We start from the raw sequence: 26,491 nt of genomic DNA on the forward strand, positions 1-26,491 counted from the left end.
AGGATAATTAGAGAGTTAATACAGGGAAACCAGTGTATGCTTGTTATTCCTAGAAATGCAATTAGCAAAATAATACTGGAGTTAATATTATCAAAACAACATTTTTCAGAATTGATATATATGATCCACCATATTCAAACATCATGAACAGAACACAGAAAAGTAAATGAGAAATATTTTATTGAAAGATACTTCTTGAAAATTCTAAATGTCTTCTTGAAAATACTGTCTGAAAATTGTCAACATTGCTGATAAATTTATGACCTGAAAAGTGCCTTGACAGAGTAAATAGTCATAATAATGAAAAGAACTATACAAAGAAATAGTAACTAAGTTATCATTAGATTTTATTGTAGTTTATACTTTCATATTTTAGCAATGTGTACTGGAAGATGAAACAATGTTGTCAACTTTGCCCCCCAGACCCAAAGCGGTATATAACTATGTTGAAAGGATGGGAAATGGAAAAAGAGGTGGAAGTGGGTGGCATGCAGAGCAGGAAGGTTTCCATTCTAAACTGTCCACAAATAAAAATCTGTTAGAACTAACAAGTTCAGCAAAGTTGCAAGATGCAAAATCAGTTGTATTTCCATACACTAATAACATACAATCCTAAGAAGAATATAAGAAAACAATTGCATTTATAATATCATCAAAAAGAATAAAATACTTAGAAATAAACTTAACAATGAAAGCAAAAAATATGTGCACTGAAAATCATAAAAGATCCTGAAAGAAATTGGAGAAGAGACAAATAAATAGAAATGCATCCTGTATCCATGGATTGCAGAACTTAATATTATTAAGATGTCAATGCTACTATAAGTAACTTCAGATTCAGTGAAATGCCTGTCATAATCCCAATGAGATTATTTACAGAAATGGAAAAATGCATCCTAAAATTCATGTGAAATCTCAAGGTGCTCTGAATAGCCAAGATAACCATAAAAATGAATTGGAGAACTCATTTTTTTTCATTCAAAACACTAAAAAGCTATTATAATAAAAAAAAGTGTTGTATTGGCATAAAGACAAGCATAAACCATAAAATAGAGATACCAGAAAAAAATCCTCACATGTGTGGTCAAATGTCAAATTTTTGACAAGGATCTCAAAACCATTCAATGGAGACAACTTTTCAACAAATAGTGGTGAGAAAACTGGATATCTAGATACAAATAACAAAATTGTACTATTAATATACACTATACACAAAAATTAAAGGAACAGAAGAGCTAAATATAGAGCTAAAAGTATGAACTCTTAGAAGAAAACAGAGGAAACATTTCATGATATTGGATTTACCTGTGCTTTATTGACTATGATGCCAAAACATGTAAAACAATAAAAATATAGATGAACTGGACTTCATCAAAATAGAAAATTCCTGTGCATCTAAGAATTTTATCAGCAGAGCGAATGAGCAACCCACAGATGGAAAAATATTTGCAAAATATACATCTGATAAGGGATTGATACAGGGAATATGTAAAGAACTCCTACAACTCAACAACAGAAAATTAAAATTTAAAAAGAGTGGAGAGTAAAAGAGCAAGTAGGAAGCAACACTAAGATCACTATGGGTGCCATGTAATCACTCTTCTTTCAGGGGAAAAAACTATAATAAAACAACAGGAACTAAGAAAGGCTATCCATTACAATCTTTATTGAGGATATGGACCATTAAGTGTTAGGTTTATTCTTCAAGTTTCACTTGAGCACATCCAAAGCACACTCCAATGTGATTAGTCCCAACCTCTTCCCATGACCCTCATCTCACTTCCCATCTAGAGAGCGCATTTATGGATCAGCTCCAAAACCACTTTCTCTTGTCGATTTCATACTCTACAATTCCTTCTGAACAGCATCGAAAACGTGCAGCCACTCCCTCAACCTCAAACTGCATTTCAGATCTTTTACTTCTTAACTTAAAACTCTTCCATGGATTACATCACTCATTTCTAAACTGCCACCTTAAATTCTACGTGATTTCAATACAAATGGTAACCAACACTGCCAAAGTGGCTAACATTGAAATCATGTTACCCACACTGCTGTCAAGCGGTTTTGACTTGGCTTCAGTATTCCCTGTTTCCAGAGGATACATCACAGACTGTGGATACAATGCATCCTCTCTTCTTCAGTGAATATTCTTTATCCTGCAAATTCATTTTTTCTATAAATGTCTTGAGCCAGTTATGGCCAAATAAACTCTTCTCACATTTGAAGTATCACTTAAATTCATATAAACTTTTATTGTATATTGTATTATAGAATATCGTAAGTATTTTCAATTATATTTCAGAATATGGTATTGTTGCATCTAGGCCCATGTATTATTCACCATAGTTCCAGAACGGTAGTTCATAGACAATATCATCATCTGCCTTTCTGTCAATTTTACCATATTTTATTGTCATTTCATGATCAATTGTTCGCAAATAGATCAGTTCTCAGAATTGTATAATATCACATTTTAGATTTATAAAGAACTCATCTGAAAAAATGTGAACAAGTTTTCAAGCAGCCCATCCATTTCTTATTTTTAAGGAGAAAATATTTATAGATCTTATTCAAACCCACTATATTCAAGTGGAATTTTCTTTTTGGAGTTCCCTGGTTAATGAGATGTCTGAATGTATCAATTGCTTATTATAAACAGAAGTACTTAATTCTGAATAAATCTCTCTTAAGCACTTGCTGAAGAGTTCCTCTTAAGTGCCTAATAAAGATAAACATACAATTAAGATTAATACCTTTAATTATCTCCACACTTTCACAAACTCACTGGCTTGGTTAGCTGGCAGCAGTCCAACTGTCATAAAATGAACAAAGTCATTTTCTGTAAATTTCCTTGAATATTTTCCAAGCAAACATACATATTAAACTTTCATCGCTATACTTGAAATTTTAGGTACCTCCAATGAAACTCAGCAGCAACAATGATTCTAGGGCTTCTTTACCTGGAGATTTAGTCTAATGCTCATTTTGTTTTGTTTGGTTTTGGGTTTTTTTGGTATTCACTTGGGTATGTTCTCTGAGGCTTGGAAAATGTAAGCTAAGTCACTAATTGCCCAGGATGGCTGTAAGCCAAGTTTGGAGAAGGAGTTCTGATAATTTCTTTAGATGTTTCCACAGGTGTGTTAAGGGTAAATTCAGTGGGGAAAGAAACAAATATATTTATTCACATTCTTCCAATATTATTACATCTCTAAAGTTTTATGGATCGTATATTTCATACATTGTTGTTCAGTAAGTGCACAGTAAAGATGTGTCTGCATATATTATTTCCCAGTTTTGATTATATTGGCCTACAAATTTATTAAATTAAATGAAATTTAGTTAGTTTAATAAAAATGTATACATAAAACTTCTTAATGTATCACACATATGTGTATATTTAATTTATTTTAGTTACTACATATTTTCCAATTATTTCCATTCTGTTGGAAAAACCCATTAATACTATAAACAGTTCAACTTAATAATGAAAATAATAATAATACTCATTGGTATATTTATATTTGCAAAATATTTAATAAAACAATGCTATTGAAGAACATAGTCTAATTGTTCTTATATTTCTCATGATTTCTAGTAACCAAGTTAATTACATCTTTTACTTGGGAAGGAATAATATTGGCCTGGTTAAAATTGTTTAAAAATATTTTTTAAATATTTGAAGTTTTGATTATAATATGTCTCAGTGAAGACTTCTGCATGTTCATTCTGTTTTGAGTTCTTTGGGCTTCATGGATCTGGATGTTCTTTTCCCTCAGATTTGGAAAGTTTTTTGTCATTATTTCTTTAAACAAGCTTTCTGCCCCTTTCTCTTCATCTGTTCCTTCTCGGATTCCCAGAATGCATATATTGGTGTACTTGTGGAATCCTGTAAGTTCTGTAGCCCTTTTTCACTCTTTTTTATTTTTGTTCTGTTGACTGGGTAATTTCAAATGACCTGTCTTGAGTTCACTGATTCTGTCTTTTGCTTGATTAAGTCTAGTGTTCAGACTCTCCAGTGATTTTTTTTTCAGTTCAGTCATTCTGTTCTTCAGTTCTAGAATTTCTGTTTGGTACATTTCTCTATATTTTTCTTTTACCATGGCATCTGGTTTATCTTAAGAGAAGAAAGAAGAATGTGAAACTTAAATAAACTCCTCAGCTTTTTTTTTTTAAATTTCTGTATTCAGTCCAGTTAAATTATTCATAAAATCACACAGCTCTTACATGAATAATCACATTTATCTATTTTGAAAAAGAAGCCCCATTCTGAAAAATGCAAGATTCAGATGACAAATATTTTCATAAAATTGTTTGAAAATATCTACAAAATTATAAAAGAAAAAAATTTCTATACTAATTTAATAGAATATGGATGTTTCAAGCCTTTATAAATTGACATATACACGGTGAGATATGCTTTTTTAATAAAACGAGTCAACTTGGAAAAGATTTTTTCTTTCCACAAATTATCATCCAAATGGTATGCAATCTCATTCAAAATCCCAATTTTTTGGTGGAAATTTTATAAACTAATTCTAGTAATTATGTGGAAATGCATTGGGCTAAGAATGACTGAGACATGCTTTGATGTGCAAATATTTTGAAGGTAGAACAAATACTCAGTAAGCAAGATCTGGGCATATGGAAAAGAAAAAAGCAAGCCATTGACGGTTAACAGTTAATGGCTCATGTATACCAAATCATGTGGCACATAATAAATATATACAATTTTTATTTGCCAATTGTACTTTAATAAAGCTGATAAAAAAAAGGTGAACATAAGCATGTCCAATGACTGAGAACTTCCACTCCTAGGTCTTTTCCAACAGAATTTTTTAATAAAGTCTCCAAAGGGCACGTACAAAATATTCATAGCAGCAACATTTGTAATAGTTAAATCCTACAATATTCACATATGTCTGTTAACAAAACTGAGTTAGTAAATAGAGGATAGTTACCAAATGGAGTATTCAGTAGCAACGTGAATTAATGATCTACAAATGTACAAATGACTGGAATGAATTTAACAGACATAATGTGAAGGAAAATAAGACAGATACAAAAAGGCACATGATATATGAATAAAACATTTACATGACAAAATTAATCTATGCAATCAGAAGTTGTAAAATAGACTACTTTTTGAGTGATAGATAATGAAAGAGAGCACAGGGGTAGCTGGTGAGGTTCTGGACATGTCTGCTCCCCAGTCAGGACGCCAGTTTCAGTGGTTCCTATTTGTGAAAATCTACCAAGTGCTTGTAAATCATATTTTAAAAATTTTTTAAAGAAGAAAAATAACAGTTAATGGTCCATGGAATGACAGTGAAAAAGATGATTACAATATGATGATGACATGTTTTATTTGTAGGATATTCGCATCTATGCAAGCAGAGAGGGAGGATACAGCTTCCTTGTGTAAATGACTCCTGATCTGATACTTGAGATCAGTGAGAAATAGGAATTATCCAGTCAAAGAACTTTTTGTGAGGATTGTGGATAATATATTGAAGACACAGGCCGTTGTATCCCTGATACAATTCTGACTTGTCAAAACATTTCAGAGAACTCCATTCAATTTAGCATGAAGAGAAGATAAAGTTTTAGGTAGGATATTGTACTGTATGATGCTGCAAATGAGGGGGTTTACAAGCTAAAGGAGATAATTACTTACTATACTAAGGAGATTAACATGATCATATATATATTGTAGCTAAGAAATTCTAGAAGAAATTCAAGCCTGTCAGGATATAAAGGGAGATGAGAAAACAGACTTGTGCTGGGGGACTGCAGTCATAATAACACAATCAACTCTAGATTCTCTTAGCTTATGAGAATGGCTATTGGGATCCTCCCCAAGAAGACACCATTCTGGAAAATTTGAATGGTGCAAGAGCTTTGAGATACCAAAGGAAGTAAGAGACCTTCCTGTATTGTTGCCACCATATTACATTCACTACTGAAATGTAGATATGGCCTTTCTACACAGCTCTGAGGCACATTAGATCACCAGTCTTTAGAGGCACCAATATTCACACATGAATGTCACAAACTTCATGATAGGTGCTATCTCTCTGTGACCATTCACTGTATCTACCCAAATAGAGTCATAGGAAGTCTTTGTGAATTAATCAGGAAGTAGAGATCGAATCCTTTCTATTTTTCCAATCTCTCATATTTATTTCCCCAGACATTTTAACTAAGACAAACTCCTCACATATCCCTATATCTCACTTGTGACGGGCTCATGTAAATAGATAAATGAAGGGCCACAGGACTTCTGGTTAAGCAGAAAGTCTAGAAATCATTTATCATCATTTTTTATCTGAGCTCGTTTGAGATGTCTTACAAAGCAAACATTTCCATATCTATGATAGAACCTAAATGCTTGCTTCCTTACTTGATGTACAGCTATGGCCAAGACATATTTCCACACTATGCATTAGATTCTTTATCTGCAGGATTTAACTTGGGAGTGGGTCATTCAAAGAACCAGGGCAAGTGCACAACCTCTAAGGGAATATGGATGCAACAGAAATAAACTCATGAAGTTTCTAGAGGAGCTCGTCACATGTTTCTGAGGCTGTCAATGGCACCCAGATGGGGCAACAGAGGTATCGTCACAGGACTCATCCTCAGGCTCATATTGGACATTCTTCATGGTTGCAGTCTTCAGACAAGATTCACCTCTATTTCTGAAGATTCTGTAAGTCTTTCAATCATTTTTAGTGTTATATTATCAGTTTATATTGGACTGAATTTATTTCTCTTTTTCCACTTAAGAACCCTAGCTAATAATATTCAATTCCAAACTCCATTTTAATTCAGTTAGAAAATCTTGCTAGGAAATATTCCAGTAAAGAGAGAAGGAGGACCTAGAGAAAGGCAGTGATAACAGGAATTGAAGAAGAGATCTTAAAAATGTTCAAGTAGAAACATTTAGAAAATTTTATGACTGAATGGTTTATTGTAATGCAAGAACAAAAGGCTTATGCTAACTTGCAATTGTCATTGGCTCACCATTTAGTCTGAAATATGTCTTAATGTCCCTCAAAATGTGTGAAGTGCTTAGTAAGTATTTGGTCACTGGTCTTAAGCAACAATTGTCTTTTTAATATTTTTGCATATTTTTAAATATTTTTCAAATTTCCCCAATTCTAGAAGCATGTAGTTAAGTTGGATGAAGTAAACCTTTCAACAACAAGCAACCATCACGGTTTTTCACATTATTATGACACTTTCATCCTGTTCCTTGTGAAGAAATAATTCCACTTAATTTAAATTTGGAGAGAAGCAAGTTATAGCCAATTACTATTCTACAAGTCAAACTTCTAATAATTTAGTGTTCTAGTAAATGCTTAATTGACATGCATATAAAATGTCAAAAATTATATCATCTATTCACATCTCTCCCACTGTTGATGGAATGCAAATTGACACAGTCATTATGAAAATCAGTTAAGGCTCCTCAAAAAATTAAAAATAGGCCCACCATATGACCCAGAAATTTCACTTTTGTGTGTATCTCCAAAGGTAATGAAGTCGTTGTCTTGAAGAGGTATCTGCTTGCCCATGTTCATTGTACCATTATTCATAACAACCAAGACATGGAAACAATCTAAGTGGTTATGGATGGATGAATGGATAAAGGGAATGTGGTAAATATAAATACAATGAAATATTATTCAGCCTTAGAAAAGAAGGAAATCTTGTCACTCACTGTGACAACATGGATGAACCTGAAGGATGTTACACTAAGTGATATAAGGAAGACACAGGAAGAAAAATACTGCATGTTCTCACTTATATGTGAAATATAAAAAAGTCAAACTCTTAGAAGCAGAGGGTAAAATGACACTTACCAGAGGATGGACTGTGGGGGAAATGGGGAAATTTTAGTCAAAGGATACACAACTTCAGATATGCAGGATAAAAAGCTCTGGAGCTCTAATGTAGAATAGGGCGACTGTAGTTAATAGTGCTGAATTATGTACCTGAAATTTGCTAAGAAACTAGGTCTTAACTGTTCTCAACAACAAAAAATTAACTATGTAATGTTGTGGACATGTCAATTAGCTTGATTGTGATGATGGTTTCACAATGTATATGTATATCGAATCATCCTACTGCACAACTTAAAACAATACAATTTTATTAGTCAATTGCATTCAATAAGGTTGAAAAAATGTAAATTATTATACAAATAAGTAAAATATTTGGTTCCAATTAGAGCGGGTCCATCCTAAGTCGTTTATTGTTCTTTGGTCTTAATTTACTAATTTTGAGAGATAAAGAATTGTAGAACTGGTATGCTGAATGGCATCATGTTTATGCATTTTCCATTTTCATTTATACATGTTAGTTAATCCCCTTTGCCCATGAGTTAGAGGAAAATCCATTCCTTTAATATTGCTGAAAAAAGAGGTTCACAAAGAAAAACAAAAATTATGCCTTAGAACATACAATTATTATGTGAAACCTTAATTTTTTGAATCTTCTAGATTAATTTTAGTTCCTTCACTCTAGACATGGAATATCAGTTTTCTTCATGACTGGACACAGCTGAAAAGATGTGTAACTGAGACTTGGAGACTAAGACAGATGGTTTGTCTACCTTTTCACTGAGTGGATTCTCTAAATCACTCTTCTCAGGGCCCCATCACCTCTTTGATTTTCAGGCTGTAGATGACAGGGTTGAGCCTTGGGGTCAGGAGGGAGTGGAAGACAGCCAGAACAGTGACGTCTGTAGGAGATTGGCGGGATCTCAGGCACAGGAAGTGTAAGCAAAAGGCACATATTAGAAAGTCATCACAGTGAGGTGGGTGCTGCAGTTCGAATAGACTTCTTCCTCCATTCTGCTAATTACATGTGGTAGAGATCCAGGCGAACCCAGACATAGGGACACACAGTACCAATAAAAGGTACCACAGGGGCCGGCCAGGTCGCCCAGAGGTTAAGTGCGCATATTTCACTTCAGCAGCCCGGAGATTGCCAATTCAGATCCTGGGTGAGGACATGGCACCATTTGGCAAGCCATGTTGTGGTAGGAGTCCCACATATAAAGTAGAGGAAGATGGACACGGATGTTAGCTCAGAGCCAGTGTTTCTCAGAAGAAAGAGAAGGATTGGCAGCAGTTAGCTCAGGGCTAATCTTCTTCAAGAAAAAAGAAAAAAGGCAACACAAGGAAGAGGGTGGGACTCATACCTTGTATACTCATAGAGCCAGGTTTCCATATAGGCCATAGTCAACATGGCTGGGACATCACAGAAGAAATGATTGATGGCTCTAGATCAGCCATAAGAGAAATGGAGGGCATATACAATGTGAGTACAAGAGTTGATAGAGACCATTATTAAGGATCCTATTAACATCAGCACACACACTCTTTTCCTCGTATGAATAGCATAGTGGAGAAGAAAGCAAACAGCCATATAACAATCATAGAACATAGAGGTAAATAGTAAGCCTTATGCTCTTGCTAAAGTCAAGAAGAGGGTCTGAATATAATACCCAATGAAAGAATATACTTATTTCCAAACAGAAGATTAGAAGCCATTTTGAGGACAATGGTGGAGATGTAGTTAGGGCCATGAAGGAATGCTGTTTAAGTAGGAAATACATGGGTGTGTGGAGATGGGTGTCCAGTAGGATAAGGAAGATCATGGACAGATTGCCAAACAGAGCCATCATGAAAATGAGAACAATGAAAATGAAGAACAGGCCAATTCTAGATGGTGGAATAATCTCAATAATTGACAATTTTCCAAGGGGTTTTCATTAATATTTTCCTAAAGACAGACACAAAATTGTAAGTATAGAGTAATAAGGCATTTCTAATTTATAATTTTAGTCATACTATTATTTATTCATGAAAAATTGCAGCTGTTAAATGAAGAACAGAATTACCTATTTTGAAAAAAAAACTACAGTTTTTGACTCACAGATAAAAGCTTGATGAGACAAACATCTGTGGCCAAAATATTTTATAGACATCTGCAATGTAAGAAAAAATGTATTTCTTTAATGAATTTATCAGGATGTAGATATATTCCCCAACATAATTCCAGCATTACTAATTCCAGACCTTATACTTTAAATGTATAGGAAAAAATTCAATGCAAATGCATAAAATATAGACCGATATTTGAATACATTTTTATGACCCTCGGGGAATGAGCTTTTCTTTTATAGTGAAGCCCTGATACTTCTCAGACTGCAGCAGCCTATCAGCTCACGTTGCAGACCTAAACTCATTTTTTTGAATTCTCCTCAAGAAGTTTGCCAAATCAAGCTGCTTAGACATCATTTCATTATTTGCTTCTCCCTTTCAGAAATCTACAATGAATCTTTATTGCCAAACACCATTCATGCAAAGCAATTTTCTTCTGCCTCCTCACTCAACTTCCAACTGCTCAAGTTAAAATAGACCCTTTTCTTATGAATCTATACTCCAGTTTCATTGTAGCCTCCATGACTCTGCTCAAGTTCTCCCAAAAGACATGCATTCTGTCCATCTGCTTCCCAATGTTCATAGAGCATTGTACATTTCTTTCTGGAATCTTTTCTTACTAATTCATTTTTTCCCTTTCGTTTTTATGTATTTAAAACTCTTCTATTTGTAAATGAGTGTGGGAGTATAAACACATCTATTTATCACATCTCTGCCATAAAACTCGACTAACATGATAATAAAAAGATAAATGTTATCATTTAAAGAAAGTGTGGATGAGAGTAAAGGAGGGGAATCAGAGATGAAAGAGTTCAGGACCTTTTGGAAGAAAGAATTTTTAGAAAAATTCAATCACTTAAATGGAGAAGGGGAGATGGCATCCTGAGAATCTTCTTAGGGTTAATGAGTGGGTGAATTCTCTTTCAAAGAGAATAACATCAGTGAGCAAGCTCAGCATGCCTTGCCCAAAAAGGGGCTCTAGGTCTTCGGTCTTATAATACTACTGTAAGACCAAAGGTCGTCAGACTTTTGAGGAAGTCTCCAAATGAAAGAAGGAGATACACACACAGAGACGCACAGGCACACATACTGAGTTAAAAAATGATTGGTAAAAATGCAAGAAATCTTTACAAAATAATTTCACATTCAGAAAAATATGAGAAGTTAAACCCAGAGTACAAATATCAAGAGTAATATGAGGAAATGAGAGATGACAATAAAGGAGTTCTAAAAATTAAAGATATAATAATTAATATAATAGATTCAATGAAAGCTTTTAAAGATAAATTGGAGGAAATGGATCAGAAAGAAAACAACCACAACCAAACAAAAGTCTGACATTTAGAAACGATAGAATTAGAGAGTTAATACAAGATGATACAATGTATACTTATGGGCATTCATGTTTCCTGCTATTGAGTCCCTCTAGTGACTTTTTCTTTTCCAGTATTGTATTTGTTATTTTGGATTGGTTCTTTTTTATATTTTCCAATTCTTTGTTGATGATCTCACTGCCTTCATCCATTCTTCTCCCAAGATTAGTGAGCATCCTTAGGACTTTTTGTTTGAAGTCTCTGTCAGGGACATTGTTTATTTCTGTTTCATTTAGTTCTTTTTCTGGGGTTTTGTCCTGTTCCCTTGCTTGTAACATATTCCTTTTCCTCCTCATTTTGCCTCTTTCTCTGTACTTATGTCTGTGTATTAGATGGATCAGTTGTGTCTCCTCATCTTGGAGAAGTGGCCTTATGTGAGAGACACCTTTTGAGGCCCAACCGTGTCCTTCCCTCTCATTGCCAGTTCCAAACTTCCAGGGGTTTCCCCTATGTGGGCTACGTATGTCCTTGTGTTGTGGCAGGGTTGCTTTTGCTGCAGATTCTCATGGCATCTGGGTTGTCTCCCTTGCCCAGCTTGTTGTAATGCTCAGGTGTGTGTGGCTGATATGGACCCTTCAGTCAGTTTATTGGGTTTGGGGAGCCCCAGCACAGTTGGCTACAAGATCTAATAGCACATTCCTGTTGCAGTTTTTATGTTAAGTGAGTATGCCCCCAGTGTACCTCGTTGCTAGGCTCAGGCGCTTACAATTGCTGTGGGACTTGGGCCTGCAAGGCTGTTGTCAGCTCTCTCAGGATTGTAGCTGAGTGAGGCTGGGCCCAGGCACAGGAGCACACAATTGTTTCAGGCTTTGGAAGGTGGGCCTGATCACCTATGTGGCTGTTTGCAAAGCCACTGATAAACCCCATGGCCCATAGGTCCACACACACTGTCAACACAGTCCTGGCCCATGCACATGTCCTGACCCCCTGGAGTGTCCATTCATGGAGCTCAAGGTACATCCATTTTGTCACAAATGGCAAGACTTTATGTTTTCTTATTGCTGAGTAGTAGTCCAGTGCTATATATATATATATATAACCACATCTTCTTTATCTATTCATCCATGGATGGGCACTTAGGGTGTCTCCAAGTCTTACATATTGTGAATAATAGAATGAACATATGAGTGCAAATATCTTTTCACATTCATGTTTTCACATTTTTTGGATAAATACTCAGAAGTGGAATAGTTGAATCATATGGTAGTTCTCTTTTTAATTTTTTGAGAAATCTCTATAGTGTTTTCCATAGTGGCTGCACAAGTTTACATTCTCAGCAGCAGTGTATGAAGATTCCCTTCTCTCCACATCTTCTCTAACACTTGTTTCCTGTTTGTTAATTATAGTCATTCTGGTGGGTGTGAGCTGATATCTTATTGAGGTTCTGATTTGCATTTCTCTAATAATAGGTGATGTTTAACATCTTTTCATGTGTCCGTTGACCCTCTATATATCTTTGGAAAAATTACTGTTCAGACAGTTCTTCTGTGTATGATATACTTTCCGTCATATTTTCAGCTTGGATTATATCAATTATTCCTGATCTCAAGGTTTCTTTTGAAAAACCTACCTGTAGGCTTGTTGATGTTTCTTTGTATGCGTAGAGTCACTTTTCTGTTGCTACTTTCAGAAGTCTCTCTCCGTTTTAAAAGTTTGACAACTTAATTATAAATATTTTTGCGTAGACTTCTTTATATAGGGAAGAGGTGGAGCTGGATTGCAACTCTGACTCAGAAAGTCCCCTTGGGGCTTCTGGAAGGAAAGGCCTGTATAGTGAAAAAGGGTATGACAGGGCATATTTTCTCTCACTCTCTGGACATTTGGGGCCAAGAATAGAATAGTCTTGTGACAATGGACAGAACACTCTCACTATGAGAGAAAATGAAAATCTACCACTCCTGGAGTAGTCATGAGGTTGTTGATAGAGCCCTTTCATCCTTGAGCCACAGGGGCTCTTGACACTCTGTTGTGGGAGATAATGAACTCTGTATTGTTTTCTTAAATTAAGGTAAAATTCACATCACGTAAAATTCACTGTGAAAAGGTGAATCACCCACAATTCAGTGGGGCTTAGGACATTCCCAGTGCTGTGCAATCATCACTTCTGTCTATACCAGAAGATTTCATCATCCTAAAGGAAACCCTGTACAAATTAAGCAGTCGCTCTGCATTCCACCCTATGCCCAGCCTCTGGCAACCAGGAAGGGACATTCTATCTATTGATCTGCCTTTTCTGGACTTTTCGTATCAACAGAAACATAAAGATTTCTCCTTTTGTGTCTGCCTTCTTTCACTAGCATAATGTTTTTAAAGATTGTACACATACCAGCTGTTCACTTCTTTTCATGGCTGATTCCTATCCCATTGCATGGATGTACCCATTTTTGTTTCTCCCTTCATCAGTTGATGCACCTTGCACCTTGAACTATTGTGCACAGGGCTGATGTGAATATTCCTATACAAATTGTTGGTTGTATACCTGTGTTCGATGTTAGGGGGTAAATATCTAGGAGTGGAAGTGCCAGGTCATATGGTTATTCTACGTTTAACTATTTTAAACAAACTTCAAATTCAGGTTGAAATTTACTCCACAAAATTGAGTTTCAGCACCAAAAACAACAGCCATATTTTCTGTACTATTGGTAGAAAAACCCAAAAACAATTGCTTTTGTAGGTTTTCCAGGTTTTGCTTGTAAAGCAAGATGAGACAGTAGATATAGTCATGGAGAAAGACAGAAGAAAATAGACAAATCAGTTGCTGGTATCCATGACATCTGACTCTGTCTTACCCTGAAACAGAGCTGTTCAGCATCCCTGAGACAAGCTTATGAAGACATAAGCTCAGCACAGGAATGTGAATAGCAACAAGCAGACAAAAGTTTCTGCAATAACCTCTCAGTGCTTCCTCAAGGGCCCCTTCTAATCATTAAGTTTTCCTCTGTATGAGCCATCCTTCTTTGTTTCTTTGTATGCCCTGCAACTTCTTGCAGAAGACTGAGTATTTGGAATAGGATGATGTGACAATTGTGGATATCAGGTTCTCCCCATGCCCAGCGTTTCTTGTTTCTGCTTATTACAATAGTTCTTGTTAGTTTCTTTAGTGAATTTTTGGATCCACTCCTGCGAGTTCTGTATTCTATGTCATGTGTGGCCCCTGAAGTCTTTGTCCCATTAGCCCAAGGGTCAGCTAGGGTTTCTGAGTTTACCGGGTATTCAGATGTCCTCCTTGGGAAAGAGGGTGAGTGAATTCTCTATGTGAGAGGGAGAGCAATCATATCTTTTGTGAAAAGAAAGAGAGTGTGGTGGTCAGCATCCACTTCTACTTTCACTCTGGCACACAGAAGACTATGTTTCCTAGACCTCTTGGTTGTAGAAAGGATGCGTGGCACCTTCCGACCAATGGCATCACTTTTAAGCCAAAGACTAAAAGAGGATGTGTAAGACCCTAGGTGCTCTTTCTGTCCTTTGGTGGCAACTGAAGCAGGCATCAGTTTCAGATGGTGTACCAACAAGATCGTGGGGCCTCCATCAACCTTGCCCCACGTGACTTAGGAAGCAGGGGTCCCTTCACCTCAACTATCAATGTATGATGTAAATCTGAGGAGAAATACATCTTTAGTCATGAATTTCTCAATTGTTGCATTTATTACCAGAGCGTTACCTAAGTTATCCTGGAGATTACAATGACCTACCCTCTCCGATCGCCTAACAGATAATTCTTCCAGAACAGCATTTGCCGAATCTCATGCTGCTGTGTTCTGCATTAATGTCTGCTGATTGCCGCTTGTCACAGATGGGGACCTGGAAAGAGACTGTGAGGGGGAGGATTCCATGTGGAAGGTTTAGGGAAGTGTTCTGGGGAGATATCCCTACGGAAGTTAGCAAGGCAGGGATAGTTGAAGGAGAAGCTGAAGCACAAGACACTTGCCACTGAGTTTCTGCCAACCCTCAAGTATCTCTGGAGCTGGGACGGCCCTTTGGTGTTGTCCCAAATTGAGAGCTGGCTTCTTATTCCCTTATCGGCCAGACATGGGCCTCTGGCTGTCCCTTGAGAGGGCTGTGTCCTAAGGTTAGGTGGTTCCCTATGCTGTGGGCATGTCCTGTGAGGGAAAGAGCTGTGAGCTGTCCTCAGCCAATGTTCGCAGGAGCAGTGTGATGGATGCATTGGCCTTGAGCATGACCCTGGGATGAGTCTCAATTTTCCAGGGCACTTCTCCTTTACAATCATCTTTCTTCCCAAACCAGTTAATAATCTCACAAACTGAGATGTCCTCGGGATGACATACGTCGAGCTTCTGCCTTTCCCTATGATTGGATGAGAGAACTTCTGGTGAAGACCAGAAGCTCTCTCTCCAGAATCCAGACCCCTTACCCAGGGGCTTTGGTAGATCTCCAGAAGTGTTCCAACCTTAGCTGCAAATACTGAAGTTGTTCCTAAAACAGTGGCCACAGATTTGCTCTAGTCTGGTGGTTGTAGTTAGAGAGAGTTCAATTCCCTAAGGAGAGTCAGAGTGGTCTCCAAGGTCTTGTGGTCACTGGGACAGGCAGTGTAGACATCAAAACCTAAGGGCAGGTTGAGGAGTCAAGAGGGATTCTCATTAGTCTCCTCAGTGGTGAAGGAAAGGCCAGTACATCTTGGTACTTCTTCCAGAGCCACCAAAACCGAGGGGGCAGCAGTCGGGTGAATGGTCCAATCATGTCATTCAGGGACAAATCCTAAGGGGAGCCAAGGGAAAGGCAGTGTTTGAGAGTCAGGTTTCCCATTCAGAGATCCTCCTGTCTTGGCAATTGGAGGTGGTATGAATATGGTTCCCAGGGCTCTGGAATACTCTGGCATGAATCCCTCACTGTGATGAGACAGATCACCAAGAGAGGCTTGCAGGGCACTGTGAGTGGGGTGAGGTGGCATTTAGCTGGATGGTATGGCTGTCAATGGGACAGATTTTTTGTTAGCTCCTGTAAATGGAAGATGCATCAATGAATGGACCACGTGGCAAGATATTCTTGAGGTACGAGAGTGAGGAGTACAATCCCATGTCTTACACCACTGTGAAAAGACTGAGTTCACTCCTAATGTGATCTTGTTTTCACTTACACTGGAAGACGAGATGCAAACACCCATCCCCACCTTACACCTGCAACAGTTTAAACAGAACCCGGCTTTCCAGTTCCTAAATACTTTGAGGATTTCTCTCTGACACTATATGCACCTGAGGCATTTCAAGAGATTCACATTATTTTCTCTTCCCTTTAGTTAGCTCTTAGGAAGCCAGTTTTGGTAACTCATATTTTCCTTCAAAAATAAACCTGTCATTGTAGCCGCCCCTGACACAGGAAGGGTTAATAATCACTGGAAAAGGCTTGCCAACAAACTGTGACCCGGAGGTGAGAAGGACGGTTAGCCAATGATCGGTAAGACCTCCAGGGTGGGGCAGCCTAAGCCAGGCGGCGGCCACCCGGGGACACATATGGAGAAACGATATCGATATTGGGAGCAGGAGGGACTGTTGCCTAAGAGACCTTGCCTGCTCCGAGATAAAAATATAGGAGCACAGCAATAACATGATAATATCAAAACAGAGGCCAAGGGAGGGCTCCTTGAGAAATCACTAAGAATTCTTGGCATTCGCTAATTACTTCATCCAGAACACCTGTGTATGTTTAACAGATGTAAGCTATGTATATATTGAAACGCTGGTCATAATAAACTCAGAGTGGCCATCAGCCCTCTCCGCATCTATCCTGATGTGTACATTGGATTGCAACACCGACAGTCATCCAGATTTTCTAACTGCTTTACTCACGGACTTCAGCAAACAATTTCCAATTTGGAAACCCAAAGATGGGAAAAATTGTCCCTCCTCTGCCACAGCTGTACCCATGTGACTTACTGAATGTTGCTACCTGCCAGGTCGGCTCTCAGGAGCACCCCAGTCCTGGAGGAGACACTCTTGGGACACCCGTGCCTTCATCCTGGCCCTGGACTAGCCCTGGGACCTGCCATGACTCTTTCTCCCTGGAGGGACAACACAGCCTTCCCCACCTTCCTCTGGCAAGTCTCTTTCCTGGGTGGCTGTGCTGCATCAGCAAGGGCCTGGGCTGCCGGGAACCAGGATTTATTCTCAGCTTCTGTCTGTCCTGAGTGCCGGGAACCAGGATTTATTCTCAGCTTCTGGCTGTCCTGAGATGGCCGCACTGGCAGAGTCCAGCCTGCAGAGTGTCTGAGTGACACTTGCAGCCATCAGGAAGGAGGGGATAACTCATAAGTGACAAGCGATTCATCTGGTCCTTGCTTACATGGTGTTTCCTGGGGATGAGGCTCTAAAGGCTGGGTGGTCACCCTTTAGCTGTTGGTTATCAGGCAAGTTCTCCAGTTGAGCCAGGCCAGTGTCTGTTGGACACCCACATGGGGAGCATTTCCGGATTATACTTGGTGAGGCTGTGTCCATGCACATCCACAGAAAATTAGTTTGGTGGCATTGCCGGCAGGACCCCCAACTCACACCCTTCTTAGGCCTCATCTTTCCAACTTCCCAACAGAAAAGGTTCACACCTCGATGACAGAACCACAGCACAAGACTGTGGAAAAGACGCCAGTCACCCAGGGGCTACATGTTTCATGGGCTTGGGCCCAGCTACCACTTTAGGGAAAGCCAGTCAAATTACACAAGAGTGTGTAAACTGGTGATTGTCCAAGACCATGGACCTGAGACCCTCACAGGCCCAGAGGTCACCCTGGGCAGCAAGGAACACTGTGGGGTCATTCCTGGTCAGGATGATGGTCTGTTATCCTGGAAAACCAGAGCTCACCTGGGATCCATCACGTCCAGCCTGGAAGGAGTGGCCACGATGCACCTGACAGAAAGGCTAGGGGCATCTAGGGAATTTCTGCCCTAAGAAAGAATTGCATGCAGAAGGGCAGGGATGCTGAAAATCCTAGTTCACGGGGAGCACCAGGTTCATGGAGGGAGACCCGGCTGTGGCTCTAAAAGCTGCCTCCCCAATCTTTTGCCTTGCAGAGAAAATAAGCAGGAAATGGGAATCAGAGTCACTGACCCGAATCCCAGGAGGACCAAGCCCAGGTCAAAGGTGAACAGGGAGACCCTAGAGGGGCCCAGAGAGGGAGAGTCCTGCCTGCCCTTAGTCCCTTTGCACAGGACCTTCCTCTAGCCTCGCCCTCTCCACGTGCACATTTTGAGGTTTTACAGGATTTTCCCCTCTTACGGTAGATGCAATTCCAGGGACTGAATCAGAAAACAAGTTCCTCATTTAGGCAAGAGGAACTGGGAAAATGTTCCCTCGTCCTCCAAGTACAGAAAAGCAGCCACGGTCCTGGGCAGGAATTGTGCTAGGCACAGGCCAGGGCCAGCGTTTTTGTTGCTGAGGAATGTTAGCTCTGAGCTAACATCTGCAGCCAATCCTCCTGTTTTTGCTTAGGAAGACTGACCCTGAGCTAACATCCGTGCCCATCTTCCTCTACTTTATACGCAGGGCAGCTGCCACAGTGTGGCTGGACAAGTGGTGCGTAGGTCCACACTAGAGATCTGTACCAGCGAACCTCAGGCCACCAAAGGGGACCATGGGAACTGAACCGCTGCACCACTGGGCTGGCCCCAAGCAAGCTACTTTTAAAGACACCCCCATCTCCGTGGCTGTTGTTCTGCCAGAGAAAGTCTCTCCAACATCTCAGCCCCGGAAGATAGGAGGGGCCGCTTCTGCTCCAGGACCAGGTGAACCACACTGCAATGATCCTGTCCTCTGAGTGAGGGGGACACGGGACTGTCCTTCAGCAGCCAGGGACGGCACTGGCACTTCTCCCTTCACCACATGCCCTGAGCTGAGGACTCTGCGAGGTTTCTGAATTCAAGGAGGAATGTGAGATTCTGGATCTCATTTCCATGAGCACAGAGAGTGAAAGAACCACACATCCACTCCCAGGCTGACAAAAAAACAGAAATTTAACAGAATACCCAAACTTAGCATTTATCATTGACAACAAGAACATGGCCCCTCCAAAGAGGGAAATAGGCGCTGGGGAAAATGTGTCAGGGAGATGGGGGTGGTCGTCCACTCCCTTGTGGTCTTCAGGGACCCCAGGAAATGGATCACAAAGTTTTCATTCATATCAGCATCTGAGAGGTGGCCCCGTGCACCTGAGTGTCCCCGCTTTGTCCCTGATGTAGTTCAGCTGGTCTAAGGAGCGTCATCTGCCACCACCACTGGGCTCTTTTTTGGGGGCCTGGTGTCTGGATAGAGAGAGGAATTTCCTAGGGGGCCTCCCCCAGAATTGCAGCATACTCTCCCTGCTCCCTGCACCCACTGTACCCTGTGCCCCAGCCCCGGTGCTGACTGCTCGGTCAGCCAACAGCACCCCATTTGTCCCTGACAAAGAGGCTGATATTTAGTGTCACCCACTTCACAGAGGAACAAACCAGTCCTGGAAATGCGAGGGGAATCTCCGGTTACAGGACTGCTCAGGGGTGGAGCTGGGGCCCCAGCACCACAGCTATCTGACTCCCATGGCCAGACTTGGCCTGAATCTGTACTGAGCCCCTGGATTCAGCCACTGCCAGTCCAGACACTCACTCAGCCCTGGGCAGGAAGATGAGTGGCTCTTCTTGTCTTTGAAGAAGAGTGGAATCTTTCTGGTCCACTGGTATCGTGGCTCCAGCTGACAGGACAGGCTGTAGCTACAGGACAGAGTGGAGCTGTGGGCTCCCAGGAGCCACACCTCATCTGTGCTTCCCAGAGCCTCCCAGCAGCTGGAGTCCCAGGGCCCCAGGGGTCACCATGCAGCCAGATCTGAGGCTGACCATGAAGCCACAACCATGGACACTGGAGCTGCTCTGCAGAGAGAGTCTGCCCTGCCCTCACCCAACTCCTGCCCTGCCTCACCTCACCTCCTCGCTCAGGGGCTCCACGGCCTGCAACCAGGCCCCAAAGTGCTCATCGGGCTGCATGGTGTACAGATTTGCAGCCTTCTGTACCAGCTTGATGTCCTTGATGAATTTGAATTCCTGGGACAGAGAAAGGACAAGATGGAGACATGGCCTGGGTGGGGGACCCTGCAGGGCTCTTGGAGGGGGTGTAGGGGGGACATGGAGCCAGTCTGGGGCCTTTGCCAACTTGGGAACCCTCCTTCCCTGCAATTCCAGTCAGGACGTGCCTGTTCTCACAGTTGGCCCGAAATAGATCCTCTACCAGGAAGGGGTCCTTGATGCCAGCCCTTCCCCCACCCGCCAACGCCACAGGATCCCCAGCTCTGTATATTGAACTCTGCAAATAAATGTCTGACCCCAGGGATTGGGCTTGAGGGCTTCTTATGAAAGGGGGGCTCTCTGATTTCCACACACCCACTCTCACCACAGTGAGGCCGCAGCTCCTTACCTCATTCCGACAGCTGAGCACATTGCCCTGGAAGGCAGACAGCCAAAGTCCAACAGAAACAGCCCCCTTAGCCCAGAACTAGGCCCCCTCCCACTTCTTCCAGTGTTGCACTGGTGCCAGTGGGCAGGCCCTTCCAGAGACCGGACTTGGACCTGGGCCAGGCTCTGGGCTCCAGACCTTGGGGCAGAGGAGCTGAGACCTTGTAATCTAACCCTCTCTGATGACAGATGGGGAGACTGAGGCCTCAGGCAGGAAGGGACAGCTCAGCCACTGATGTGCTTCCTGACTGGGAGGGGCCCGACTTCTCTTCCCTCATGGGCAGGGCCAGAGGGAGAGGCTGAGTCCAGCTCAGCCACCACCTCCTGTGGCCACACAGCCAGGCAGCTCCGAGCCTTAGCCACCCAGGGAGCCTGGATGGCGGCCTAGGCAGGGCCTCCCATCACTCGTTGCTGAGATGGGCCTGATGCCCTGGCTTCCACAGGAGGCTGGGAGGCTCTGCAGAGAGGACCTTTCCAAGTGTGAGAGCTCAGGGCTCAGGCAGGTCTCTCTCCTCCCAAACCCTCAGGAGCCTGATCCCACGGCCCCACCTCCAGGCTCACTCACCTCCACATAATAATCCGTCTCATCATGCAGCAGCTACAGGTAACTGAAGATCATCTCGAGGGAGGGGATGACACCCTGCTCCATCAAGGTGGGGATGGTGATGAGTTCCAGCACTCAGGTGCCCCCATGAACCCTCCCCTGAAACCCCTTATCCCAGCCCCCTGCCTACCTCAGGCTCCCACATACAGCAGCCTAGGACCCTCAGGAGCCCCCACCACACACAATTCCCTCCTCCCATCCCCTCCAGGAACACCAAACTCCCCCAGTCACGTCCCAGGGCTGGCTGTTGGCCAATCCCAGGGTGTGTGGCCCCTGCCCCTCCCCACCGCAAAACCATCCTGCTCCCAGCCCTTCCAGACCTCCTCCTGCTCATTGCCAATGAAGGTACTTCATGCTCAGCGGCCACAGCAGACTCACTGGAGGAGGAAGGACCCTCTCCTGGGGGAGGCCTCCAGTTGGGAGGGGAAGCCCCCTCTCCTCTGACTCCTGGGAACCTGCCCCCCAGGCACCCTCACCTGCTGCCACCGCCTCTCCCAGGCTCCATGGCGGGCCCTCTGTGCAGTGGCCAATACGGAGTTCGCCTCCTGTCAGTGCCGAGGACAGGGTCAGAGAGGCCCTGCTCCCCTCCACATGTCCCCCAAGGGCCCTGACCTCAGACCCTGGCCATCTGGCTCCAGTCCCCCGCTGCCTATGCTGATCCTGCCTCCAGGGTGCTCTGATTCTAGACCAGTCTTGGCTCCAGGACTCACTCCTGTGTGACCTTGGGCCTGCCCAGGCCTCCCTGAGCCTCTTTCCTCATCAGGAAAGAGTGAGGGGAAAGCCACCTGCCTCCAGCGCTCTCCTGAGGACTCTGTGTCATCTGACTGTCATCACTGCTCTCCCCTCACCTCTCGAGGAGGAGCCAGCACAAATCTCCTCCCATTCCTGTCCTCCCTTGGACGGTATCACCCCGCCGTGAGGCCTGCACCACGTCATCTCCCTCCATTTCCCAGAGGAGGAGACTGAGGCCCATAGAGGGGCAGAGACTTTCTCAAGGGCCCACTGAGGAGAGGCCACTCTCGCTCCCAGCCAGATCCCTGTCCCCGCTGCCTTCACCTCTCGCCCTGCCCCACCACTGACCCCGGTCGCGAACTCTGCACTCCCAGAGTGTGTCCCAACAACAGCCAAACTGAGACATGGAGGGAGACGGCAGTGGGTGTTGGGGGGGCCGTGCAGCATCTCCTTCCTGCCCCCCTGACAGGGGTCTCTGAACCCCAGGATGGCCTTACCATAGCCCCACTTCCTAGGATGCCCTCAGGATGTTCCCGGCCCCCTCGCTCACCCCTCCTCCCAGATCTCCAGCCCCAGGTTACCTTCAGGAACAGTCTCCTGCTCACTTGCTGCTCTCCCCTGCACCACTTCTTAAAGGTGTAGGAACACTCCCTGGGGGAGTGGGGAGAGAAAGAAAGAAAGACTATGAGATGGTTGAAGGGCAAATCCTGTTTGTTTGAGATCCCAGAAGATCCAAACAGCCTTGGGCCTGGATGAGGGATTTTGCTGGGTTGCTCTGAGCCCAGAGGTCCCCACTGGACTGGGAAGGAGCCTCTCCTGTTGTCACCTGGGGCCTCCATTCCTATATCTACCACACAGATGTGTTTTGAACACTCTTGGTTTCAGCTGGATGGAGATTTCTCTTGCTGCAAAGGAAACACTTGAGAATCTCCAACTGGGCTCAAGTCAGGATCTGATATTGAAGGAAATGAATTCCTGGGCAGAACTGCTGGCCTAAGGGCCCTGAGAGACTCAGAGACCCAGGAACTTTATCAGTCTGTGTCCCAGGCATTCACTGTCTCCCAGGTGGTCTCAGCTGACTACGGGGGCCATGGAGACCCAATGCCGGCTGCCGGTCCACCTCACCCTCGTGGTGCTTGGATGGAGAGCAGCCTACCCACCTGGAAACTTGTCCCCAGGTCTCTTTGAGACGCTTAATGGCAGGGCTCTGCAGAGCAGAAAGGATCATGTGGAAGAAAGAGAAGTTTCTGAGGCCTCGGCACCCCTGGGAAAGGGAAGAGATTGAGCTGTGAGGGGGTGTTGGAGCTCTCCAGCTCTGGATTCTGTCCCCTCATGGACTTCTCCTGTCCTGGATGAGACAGATGCCCAGGAGACCCAGGCAGGGCACACCTGGGACCCAACAAGTAACACTGCCAGGCACAAGGATTTTTAGCTGAACACAAGGAAGGAGCACAGGAAAGAAGTGAGATTTCCACCACCAGGACCTCAAGTCAAGGTCAGTGTGGCCCTGACAGGAGGGTCTAGGGACAGTGCAGGGACTCAGACCACAGACTTAAATTTCGAGAGCTGAGAAACAAGAGGCAATTCCCACGACTCCAGACAGGGCCTCCATGGGCCTCCCATGACATACCTTGGCCACCTGAATCCACAGCTCCACCACCCTGGCCCTTTCCTGGGCTGTCATGCCCGGGGCCCCGAGGCATGTAGCAATGACACTGTTGGACAAGGTGTTCGTGTGTGCCACAGTGTCACGGATGGTGGGTGCCAGGTACTCGTGGTCCCTGTTGTCTCGCTGGGACCAGATGGAGCCCAGGCAGTTGACAGGCACCAACTACTTGAACAGCTCCAGAGGAAGATTCAGAGTGTTGCCAGCACTGCCTCACCCCAGCTCGGCATCCATGGTCCCTCACAGTCCCAGGAGGGGTAAGGACAGAGCGGGAGCTCAGGAAGCAGAGGATGTGATCTCTGAGGTGTGTGGGACTCCCTGGGTTTTGTCTGTGTCCACTGAAGGTGCCAGCACAAGATGACCCGGGACACAGTGCTGTTCAGAAGGGAGGGCATTTGCTCCCAGCCCCGTCTCACTTCCTCCAAGCTCCGGAACAGAGCCCTCACTGGCCCACCCCAAGGGCCATCTTCCACCCATCCCTGTCCCCCTCGCGTCCCCCTCGGGTCCCCCTCTGGTCCCATGCACATTTCCTCGAGGCAAGGAGAAGCACCGGCTTTGTGTGATTGTCTCCACTGGAGTCAGTACACATCATGTGCCTGATAAGTGCTGAGGATGTGAAGGCCCCCTGGGCACATGCGTGATCGACCCAAGGACCTGTCAGCACTTCAGTGAGCTCCCTCCCGCACCAAAGGGCCAGACGCTGCCCAACTTCCACTCTGTTCCATCTCATTCATCGACACAGCCACCCCGTGTAGCAGGTGCCCTTAGTGTCCGGCTCTGCTGTGCACGTGGGGACAGCGAGTGCTTGGGGTTAAGAAAGTGCCCAAGTCACAGTGTTGGTAATGGGGAAGCAGGAATGTGGACCCAGATCACCAGATTTTGGATCAGGGAATGGCAGGTGTGGGACAGCTCATGGCACAGGAAGGCAGGTGCCCCCTGCCCTGCAAGCCCCGCTGCTCACCGCCTCCATCCTTGTCAGCTGCTCTGCCACCAGCTGGGGAGGGAAGTCCAAGAGGTTCGGCTTCTCCTCCCTCAGCTGGTTTTCGGTGGTCACAGCCCAGGATCCAGTGGACTCTAGTGCAGGAGCTGGCACTGGGGCTGAAGTTATTGGTGGCCCTTCCTCCAGCCTTGTAGGGTCCGATGCAGTGGCACTGGGGTTGAAGTTATTGGTGGCCCTTCCTCCAGCCTTGTAGGGTCCGATGCAGGTGATGCTGGCTTCAACCCTGCCACAGGTGGTGGGGCTTGAGCTGGAGCTGGCTCTAGCCCAGGGGCTGGCTCTTGCTCTGGCTCTGGCTCTGGATGTGGCAGGAGCTTTGGAGCTGGCTCTGGAGCAGGATAAGGAGAAAGTGTCACCCACACACCTGACAGTTCCCGTGCCTTTCCAAAGACAGGAAAGACTCCACTGCCTTTAAGGAAATTCCAGCCCATGAACCCCAGCACAGACAGTCTTCCCAGACTGCAGTCCCCTCACCTTTCTGCTCGGGCTCAGTGGCCTTGAGAGGCTCCAGGTGGCCCGGCAGATGGTAGGCATGGCCCTCCAGGTCTGAGCCACCAAAGCTGATGTGACCAGTGGCCAGCCTCATCATCCGACAGAGAAACTGCAGGGGCTCCCTGAAATCCTGCCCTTGGTCCAGCCAGCTTCCCAGGATCACATAGATAGCACTGTGGGAGACAGATAGGCCATAGAGTCAGAGGCCCAGCCTTTCCTTAAACATTGGCCTCCCAAGGCACCCTGGTTAGCATCTGGGCCCCTGTGCCAGCCCATTCCCTCCAGAGGAGAGCCCAACCCCAGCTCTGATCCCTGGCTGGCCATCCTGGCAGTGGCAGGACTGCTCATCCGGCAGGTTGAACACACAGTCTGTGGGAGTCTCTTGTTCCCACTGACACTCTTCTCCCAAAGGGTCTGGACACAGCCCACCCCACCCAGCCCTCCATGCACGTGGGCAGCTGGACTGAGGATGGAGGCAGACTTTGAGCAGCTTGCTCAGGCACCTCCTGCTCTGGACCTGGTGGTGGTGGTCACAAGGGGTGGATGTGGAGAAAAGGAGCCAGAAGGAGCTGGGAGTCTGGTGGGAATGTGTCTCTAGGGAACAACTCAGCCCAGCCTCCATTCTGTTTCTGAGGGGCCCTGGGACCATCCACAGCTCTCTATGACTCCTGTACTCCTGGAGTGGAAGCCACCAGAACTCAGCCCTCCCATGGAAATATAAAGATGAGTGAGATGCAGGGTTCCGCCAGGCCTGCCACAGCCACAACCTCCATCCTCTCCCCCTACTCTGTTATCTAGAGACAGGAGGTCCTCCTTCTTTACCCAAAGATCACTCACTTTTTTTTCTGATTACTTGTGAATTGATGTTATGAGAGTTTACAACATTGTGACGTTTCAGCTGTACAGTATTATTTGTCAGTCATCTTATAGTTGCACCCTTCACCCTTTGTGGCCACCTCACTTCCCCTTTCCCCCAGTAACCACTAATCTGTTCTCTTTGTCCATGTGTTTGTTTATCTTCCACAACTGAGAGGAACCACACAGTTTGTCTATTTCTCTCTGCCTTATTTTGCTTAACGTGATACCCTTAAGGTCCATCCATGTTGTTGTCAATGGGACGATTTTGTCATTTTTCACAGCTGAGTAGTATTCCATCAGACCACTCACTTTTTTAGGTTGGTCCTGTGGACAATCATCCCACTCATAAGGGAAGAAGGTGCTTCCAGAACTCCCATAGGGTATGAGGGGA

The 26,491-nt window shown here is 44.0% G+C and overlaps 1 protein-coding gene, 1 long non-coding RNA gene and 1 pseudogene across 5 annotated transcripts in view; all 3 read right to left on the bottom strand.

Moving 5' to 3' along the window:
• Positions 1-26,491, bottom strand: part of LOC103545303 (ral guanine nucleotide dissociation stimulator-like) — a 254,438-nt gene that overhangs the window by 90,739 nt on the left and 137,208 nt on the right. The window lies entirely within an intron of this gene.
• LOC139079449 (olfactory receptor 2L5-like) lies at positions 8,652-12,193 on the bottom strand (annotated as a pseudogene).
• Positions 19,547-22,382, bottom strand: LOC103541471 (uncharacterized). The gene is made up of 6 exons (XR_011532726.1): positions 21,832-22,382; positions 21,317-21,391; positions 20,714-20,740; positions 20,222-20,343; positions 19,913-20,016; positions 19,547-19,572 (listed from the first exon to the last, which is right to left on the bottom strand). It is a non-coding gene; the product is annotated as an uncharacterized lncRNA (long non-coding RNA).

This window comes from Equus przewalskii, chromosome 25, assembly GCF_037783145.1.
Source record: "Equus przewalskii isolate Varuska chromosome 25, EquPr2, whole genome shotgun sequence".
Taxonomy (NCBI): Eukaryota; Metazoa; Chordata; class Mammalia; order Perissodactyla; family Equidae; genus Equus; species Equus przewalskii.